This window comes from Cryptomeria japonica, chromosome 3 (assembly GCF_030272615.1).
Source record: "Cryptomeria japonica chromosome 3, Sugi_1.0, whole genome shotgun sequence".
Taxonomy (NCBI): Eukaryota; Viridiplantae; Streptophyta; class Pinopsida; order Cupressales; family Cupressaceae; genus Cryptomeria; species Cryptomeria japonica.
The window spans coordinates 573,528,271-573,536,912 of record NC_081407.1 but is presented as its reverse complement, the minus strand read 5'-3'; the positions used below and the strand labels follow the sequence as shown (position 1 = coordinate 573,536,912).

The following is an 8,642-nucleotide window of genomic DNA, read 5'->3' as shown; positions in this document are numbered from 1 at the left end:
TCGGAATTCTGATGAACACCACAAGACAATCGACGATGTTGCCATACCTGCGACGACAAAAACGTCACAGGATGCAGCCTCATCTATCGTCGTAATTGTTGAAATTCTGACATCTCCTTGAAGATGGTCCATCGACAGAACACACACTAGCGGCAATGGAGAAATCATGTCTTGTCGATAGCCAATGAGGCTATCAGTAAGACTTATCCCGATGGACACTGGCAAAAGTAAAATTCATCGACAAAGGTTACGTCGATAAAAGATCATCTGCAAAGGTTACGATGATAAAGGATGCAACGAAGTCGGAATTTCGACGTCTCCTCGTCAAAAAACATGTCGCGGGTGCATAGAAATTTTCAATGTGGTGGCATCAGAATTTGGACGTGAATCTCGTCGTCAAAATCACCAACAAAAAAATAACGATGAGGATTTTCTCCCTGAATATGTTTGAATTCTGACATTTAGTTGTCTGAGTTCCGACGAATGGTCGTCGGAAAACCACTCCAAATGTACTAGTTCACCATAAATATTTATAATCGGAAACAAGGTGATTTGGGGATAGTGGGCACTTCTAATATTTTTTCAAAGAATACTCTGAATGAAATATGTTTACTAGGGTGTACCTTGAGTGCCTTATCTTCTTGGTTCAAATGTAGATATTCTATTTTCTTGTCCTATTTTGATCATATTTGTGTTGTGCTTGCTAAATATCTAGTTAAAATAGGGTGAGATATTGCATCTCCCTTTAGAGTAATTACTCATAGCATGTTCAAAAGAAGGTTTGGATGTCATAAATCCATTTCTTGGATGTTTTTTGTGGGCTTGTTGGGAATGGTGAAATTTAGTATGGGATTTAGTATTTTCCATTCTTGTCCTCTTCTTGTGTTGATGATGTGAGTAAGCACTTTGTCATTGGTTGTCAGGAGGTTCTATCTCCTTGATTCCTCATTATTTTTATGTCATTATATGATGGTTAAATGAGTGTTTTTCTTGTTTTATTATTTTTTGGTGTGTATTGGTTTGATGCTTTCATACACTTGGTTTTCATTTTGTATGTTTTAGTAATGATGTTTAGTTTTTTCAACATCATTTGTGCAAGCAAGGGGTTGTGACATGTATTTGTTGCAATTGTAGTACATTTTTTTGTTTTCATACGTGTTTTATCTAGATTAATTTCCTAAAGTAAAACTCAATAAATTACACCTCCTTACACATGCTTCGATGATCATATATCATTCTCTTATCACATGTTTAGTACATGACGTTATCTAGAAACTTGAACATGCTTATTGGTTTTCAATTATCCTATATATATTTCTCTCCCCCAATTTCTTTGTACACTCCTTGTATACAATTGATTAGAGAGCACATATAAGTGTTCATTTTAATGAGTATAATTACAATGATTAGCTCTTGGTATGATGACTTTCTGCCTTGCTTGATAAAACTTCACATAACTTCCTAACATTCCTAATGAATTTTTACATGGCTTTTTACTGTGCTTAATAAATCTTTACATGAATTCCATCATCCCCAACATATGCCATTTCACCTTTACATTTGATCATTTATATTTTCAAGTCATTGTTACTTGTGCTCATTTTAAAATAATGCCAATGCAACTCCTTGGAGTTTTCTATATTTATATATTTCAAGATGGAGTGCCAAATGACCATTATTCCATATATATTTTATGAATATTTAAGCATTTTCTCTTATGTTGATTGTTTTATTTTTAGAAACATGAAATTTATACAGTCCATAATGTTCTAGGTATTGATTTTTTTTGGATTTGACTGTGTAGATATTTTTGTCAAATGTTTCAAATCAAACTCTACAATCCAATTTTTTATTTTTATTTGACATGCATCATCATAGTAGTTTTCATTCAAGTAAAAATAGAGGCAAAATATAAGGGCATCAAATTCATTTTGGAACTATTTTGACTAAATTGTCCCTAATGCAATTATTATTGTATAGGTGGCACATTTTTGCATAGAAGTTGGCAATTAACCTAAACACAACCTAGTCATTTATGCACACATTCCCAAGGATTGACTTTAATTTGTATTTTATCTATTTCTTATCCCAAGTCAAATATGTGGACATAAAAATGAACAAGGTATTTCTCTATTTCTTATCCCAAGAATTGACTTTGATTTGTACAAGCTTTTTTTATAGAAATGGAAATGACCCTCTATTTTTAAATTTAAATATATTTTGGTTCCATTCATACTCCCTTTCTACTAACCATTGTATACCAACTTGAGTATCAATGTGTGTGCTAGGTTATTTGTACAAAAAAGACAAGCCCTAAAACACTTAGATCTATACATTGAATACCTCTACGATCCATCATTCAAAGTCATAGATATTATTATAAATTAGAATTACATTGATTTATATCAACATCTACATTTAGTGATGTACGAGGGCATATTGCATAGTTCCTTGTGCCTTCAATCTTTGTTGCCAAATTTTTAATTTAGATTCAAGGATTTGACATACAAAGATTATCCTCACTTAATGAAATACTAAAGATGTTCATATGCCTATTCACAAACATAGATGCTAAAAAATGAGACAATCGAATTCCAAACATCTAGAAATACACAATTAATTTTCATGAACTAAGTTCACTTCTATATTCATGAATATCAATTCTATAAACATAAATTTGAATCATATTTAAAAAAAGATAGAAAAAAAAACAAGCATGCATTCATCTAAAGAACATTAGTGACAAATTTCATAATTATACCTTTCTACAACTCCCCGAATATAAATACTTGATATCTCTTTTCTCTCAACAAAAAATAATATTGATACTATCTGAACAAAATTGTAAATGAAATATGGAGGAGAAGATGAAGAACAAAGGAAATCAAATTATCATCACGAATCTGATAAAGGTAGGCTTTTTATTAGATAATTGGATGACAAGTCTTACAACTGTTTGGTACTCGTTATTCATAAGAAACAAGCATAAATGCATAGATTGACTATTGAATAACTGGACAGGATGGGTTGTAATGGACCTTAACACCAGGAGCAGCTGGGCAATTGGCAAGAGAACAATGGTCATCTCCCAAGGCTCCTCCCCACCAATCTAAATTTTGATTTCCTTTCAGTTGTAGTGCAAAATAAACTAGAACGCCCATGAATGCAACCCCTGACAAAATGTAGTTATGCCTACTCCACCACTGTTTATGTCTCCTGAAGATGATGCAGTTGAAAATGAAACCTACTGTGCCCCATGAGATGTAATCGACAGCATTTGCTGGTGGCATAACTGCAGTGGCTCCAATTAGAACTGGCATGTTGATCAATTGAATCCATTTGACCTTGGGGAACTTTCTGGAAAGATACCAAAAAGGCACTGGTGCAAGTGCACCCATAAGGAAGAACCAATTGCACTTTTTATACAATCCCAAGTTACCAAACATTCTTTGTGGTCCAATTACACCCCATATTATGGACGCACTGTAGAAAACATTGTCAGTGGGGCACGTCCAAAGATTCCCTGTTTTGCTCGTATCACACAAGCCATCCACAGATCCTATCATCCACCATGCTGTTCCAAAGTATACAGTGGCTGCAACTAGAGTTCCTACAACCTTCACAAAGCATAAGATAAAGGTTATTTTCTAAGGTTACCACCAATCATGATGCCAATTAAGTGTGATAGGCTACTCAGTGAAGACCCACAAGATCAGGATTCCTTTTCCATTAATGTTATATGTAAATCAACATATTGTACTACGATATTTTCATATAGAAACCTGAACGAGAAACATTGACCGTGGTGGAATTTTCATGTAATGTCCCAGTTTGAAATCCTGAAGAAATATAAGAGCCTGTAGCATGCTGATATATCCATATGTCTTGAATGTTACATTAGCAAATGGTTTGCCTTGATTGAGGTATCCGATTATGTACTCTGTTATTATATTCAACCCAGGTTGCTGCATATAAAATGTGAATAATCAATGAATTTAAACCGAATCTAAGACGCATTATAGCTCAAAGTAAACAATTAATGGTATGTAAATTACTTTTTGTTATCTGTTCTACAATGTAGATACACCAAATATTAAGCAATTTAAGCTTTTCATACATTGCGTGCTAGTATATTCTTTACTTACAGCATTAGTAGTGGCCTGAATGATTCCCACGGGGAGGGTAAATGAAAAAGCAATTCCACAAGCAAGAAAGACTCCCCACCATGGGAGTTGGAGCTTTCCTCCAAATCCCTCACAAGTGAAAATTGCCAGCCCCATAACAACTACCAATATAATCAGGAACCAGTATTGGGGAACAGCATTGTAGTTTTTCTTCATTAACCTAGTGTGGACATCCATATCTTCATTGGTCATGGAAGCCTTTGTTTGTCTCCATATGCCCCTGGAGTACATCCATGCTTAGCAATTTGAAATTGATGAGTAATCACCTAAAACCGAAAATTACTTCCAAGAGAGTATAGTTCCCATGAAACCCCAGCCTTGCTAGATCTAAACAAGAAAAAACATCAAATTCATTTTCAATCATTTTCCTTTATATAATGTTGTTCACACATTCTAGTACTTACTTGCCATAGAAAAGTATGACATGGGAGATTGTTGCTGCCAGTGTTGCAAAGCCTATACCATAAGTAATGGCAAAGAATGTGCTCAAGTGTAGTTCGCTATAATTTTCATAACCAGACTTGTCAAATGCAGAATCTCGTAGTACTCTTGTTATGCCGTATTTGTTCCCAGTTTTGTCATAGGTCCCTGATGATTAAATGGGAAATTTTTTGGCGTCGTAAACATTTCTCCAGTACGTAATTGGAGTGATGATATATACAATGATGAAGAAACCCGCCATGGTGTTGGCTATGGCAAACCAGGGAGTGGCTAGAGGACTTCTCAAATATTGTGATGCAATTACAGACCAATCAAAGCCAAAGGATCCAATGCCAAGCCCTTTCAACCCTGATCCAATCTGGTGAGCTATCACTGAGTCTTTCCAAACGAAGCAGGCAATTGACATAGTGGACAGTGTGCCAAACAAATAGCCTGGTATTATATAATATGCAAAGCTGCATGTTAATGCTAGTACAAAAAATTGCAATCTTGTCAAGCCACCCTTTTGTCTCTTCTCCTTTTCATGCAGTGCCCTGAGTGTAAACATTCCAATGAATATGCAACTTACAGATTAGAAACAACATTCAAAAGGAAAGTTTCTTTAATTAATATTATCTGTGAAAATAATTCACAAAAAATTATCTTTCATAATTTTAAATTATAATCATTCAAAATTAGAAAAATCGATTCAAACCCTACAACAGCCTGAATTGGTCTAGTGGTGGAGAAATTGTGCTCTTGAAAGAGAGATCACAAGTTCAAATCCCACAAGTGGGTAAGGTATGTATGCCTCGTTTAGGTACCTTCCGCTAGGAGTACGAGGTAGTCCCATACTGCTCTAATCCATCTGTAAACCCATATATAGATGGCTGGCATTGTAGACTATAAAAGACATTATTATCATTATTATTATTATTATCCTTAATCTGTTGGGATATAAGCAATTTTTAATTATGTTGTCTAGGAGTACGAGGTAGTCCCATACTGCTCTAATCCATCTGTAATAGGAGTACGAGGTAGTCCCATACTGCTCTAATCCATCTGTAAACCCATATATAGAAGGCTGGCATTGTAGACTATAAAAGACATTATTATCATTACTATTATTATTATCCTTAATCTGTTGGGATATAAGCAATTTTTAACTATGTTGTAAAATTGCCACAATTGTAAAGGATATGTTGCATAATAAACAAAAATTATATTTGTAACATGCCTGAAAATGGAGACGTGGACGAGGTTCTGTGGCCACCACATGTAACCTGATTCTACTAAAAATCGTCTGAAAAGCCCTGCCCATCCAAAGCCAAGCATCTGCATAACCAGTCAAATGTTTATCAGGTGGATGATGCATAAGACTTTCTTCCTACAATGAAATAAATGTAAATGAGATTGTGTCATCTGTGAAATGCTGAACAGCCTGATTATGTTTTTCTTTGTTCAAAAGATTCTTATATAAGAAACAACTACTTCAACTGTTGACACTTTGATCATAACATGCTAACGGTTTATGCCAGCTGTTTACTGCAGGCTTACATTGACAGCCATGAACCAAACTACTGCACCTGAAAGCTTTGAAGTAACTTTGTTTCTTTTAATTCCATATGTTGGATTTTGGGTAGTCATGACTCATGAGTGGTACGAAATATAATGCAATCTATCAGAAATCTTTTTGGGATTTATTTATCTCCTCCTTCCTTCTGACATTTGGTACAACAGTTATTGCTGGTTGGCTGTGGTGTAAATGCAGTTGGTAAAATTGATTCTCTTTTTGAGTAGGAGTTTTTTGTGTGACTGTGACAATAAGAGACAAAAGAAAGCATTGTTTTTGGGGAGAACATTAGAAACAGCAGAAACAGAGTGTTGAGCAGCAGCTCATAGTAGTTCCGGACAACTACAGGAAACCAGTCATACTGCAACTCTGGAAAGAGTAGTCATTCACAGTATCTGTAAAGTTGTTTATGAATATTTTGCAACCAGAATATAAGAGTGTTTGTAAATAATCTTTTGCGATGAATAACAAAAAAATTCTGTTTTACGAACAGAAGAACAGAGAAGCAATGGAACAAAAGTAAAGAAGTATTATATTATCATCATTCATATCATATTACATTACATTGACTTTATAAAGTCATTTTTAATTAAGAATAACTTCCCATCAACTGACAACTAATATAAACCTTATTTCCCTAACATTCTTCTTCGTCTTTTAAGCTGGTATCTTGTTTTGTATTAGAACTATAGTCTCTATGTATGTTTTGTTTTTCTTCTTTTCCAAGAAATTGATATCAGAACTATAATCTCTATTTTTTTTAGATTTTACTCCAACAGATCTCATATTTTAAATGTCAAAATTTTCTAAAATTCTACGATTACCCAAGATTTCATCATCAATCTCCCACTCAAACACACAAGATGTCATGGACTGAGATGAATACATAAATTAACAAAAAGTGTTTTAAATTCCAGAATTCCATGTTTTATGATCATCTAATCTATTTACATTTTACAAAATCAAACGCCACAACAAGCTCTAAACAGATATAATTTGTCTTTAAATTCTTCTTAACTAGCGAACATCTCTTTTATCAAATGGGAAGCAGGTGAAATCTTACCTGCGTAGTCACTGATAGCAGCCAACCTGCTAAAGGACGTATTTTTATGTTGTAGAAAAACTGGGATTGCATGATATTCACAATATGGACTGCGTACACCCCTGCACCTCCTGCTGAGGCCAGTATGGTTATAAGTGCATGCTCTTTCATGTTAAACTTTCCTGGATTAAGGGTGAAATGCCATTTCGTTCCTGGGAACCGAATTTTTTTTGTAGGTAGGGTGGCAGCCATAAATTGACCCATAGGTAGAACTGCAATCTGAGCAGTGATTGCTGTTATCGATAGAGGATTGTCTCTGTAGAAGAAGAACTGATTCAGAAATGCTAACAATCCACAGGAAGCAATCCCTAGTATCCACATGCGAAATGTTAGGACTGGTAGATCTGGATCATCAGTTGTGGGCACAGTGAGGGCCACTTCTTCTATTGGAGACTGGTCCTCAACTTCATCTTCTATCTTTAAAGATCCTTCTTTCCCTGAAATAGAGAATAGAAGTTTTCAGTATCCATTATTACTGTACATTATGTGTCTATGTTCTTATAGAGATATTGATAGAAAGGTCTATTAGTTTTTAGGATGTACCAATGCATAAGTTATATATTGATGCATTCTAAAGATTAGATAGTCAAATTTGACAATGATTATCTCAGATTTGAATAAATAATCTTAAAATATTCATGTCTCTCCAACATATTTTGTTAAATACAAACTTAAATAATTTTTGGCTCTTGGAGCCTTAAGCCGAGACAATGTACTATTAGATACAGTCAACTTCACAAAGATTTATATATGTTTGTGACAAAATTGAGAATTATTTGGTTTTGTGTTTGATTATGATAAACATTTTTGACTGAAGCTAAGAATCCGAAAGGTCAAACCCATATAAAGAAACAAAAAAATTATCCTACAAGAACAACAGAAAACACCAAGAACAAAAGGAAAAATTACCTGTTTTTGTAACCTCAAAATCAGGCGAATCCATTCCCATCGAAAAGGATTAAAGATTTCCTTTGTCCCTCAAGAAAATTCCCAAGCTACTAACACAAAGTGAAGTGTGGAAAAACCCTTGTGAATCTTCAGGCTACAGAAAGATCTGTCATAGAAACAAGATGTTCAGTAACTATGTGCAACATCAATCTTACTTAACATAAAAATACTGTGATAACACAAAGTGAACAAACAAGCTCCAGCCCTATTGGCTTTGAAGATGGGATCAGTCAAAGACATAATCTACTCCATTACAAATGTCTCTATGACACCAACATAAGGAAAGGTCTTAAAGATTGTAAGCAATTCTTCTGCACACTGTAATGATACATCATTACAGAGATTATCAATGTCTGTTGAACCTGTGAAGTTGATAAACTTAATTATTTCCAACCAAAATATCCACTTACAATTT

At 34.4% G+C, this 8,642-nt stretch overlaps 1 pseudogene; it reads right to left on the bottom strand.

Annotated features, from left to right (window-relative positions):
- Positions 1-3,002: 3,002 nt before the first annotated feature.
- On the bottom strand, positions 3,003-8,228 carry LOC131075705 (oligopeptide transporter 1-like; annotated as a pseudogene).
- Between the last annotated feature and the right edge of the window lie 414 nt (positions 8,229-8,642).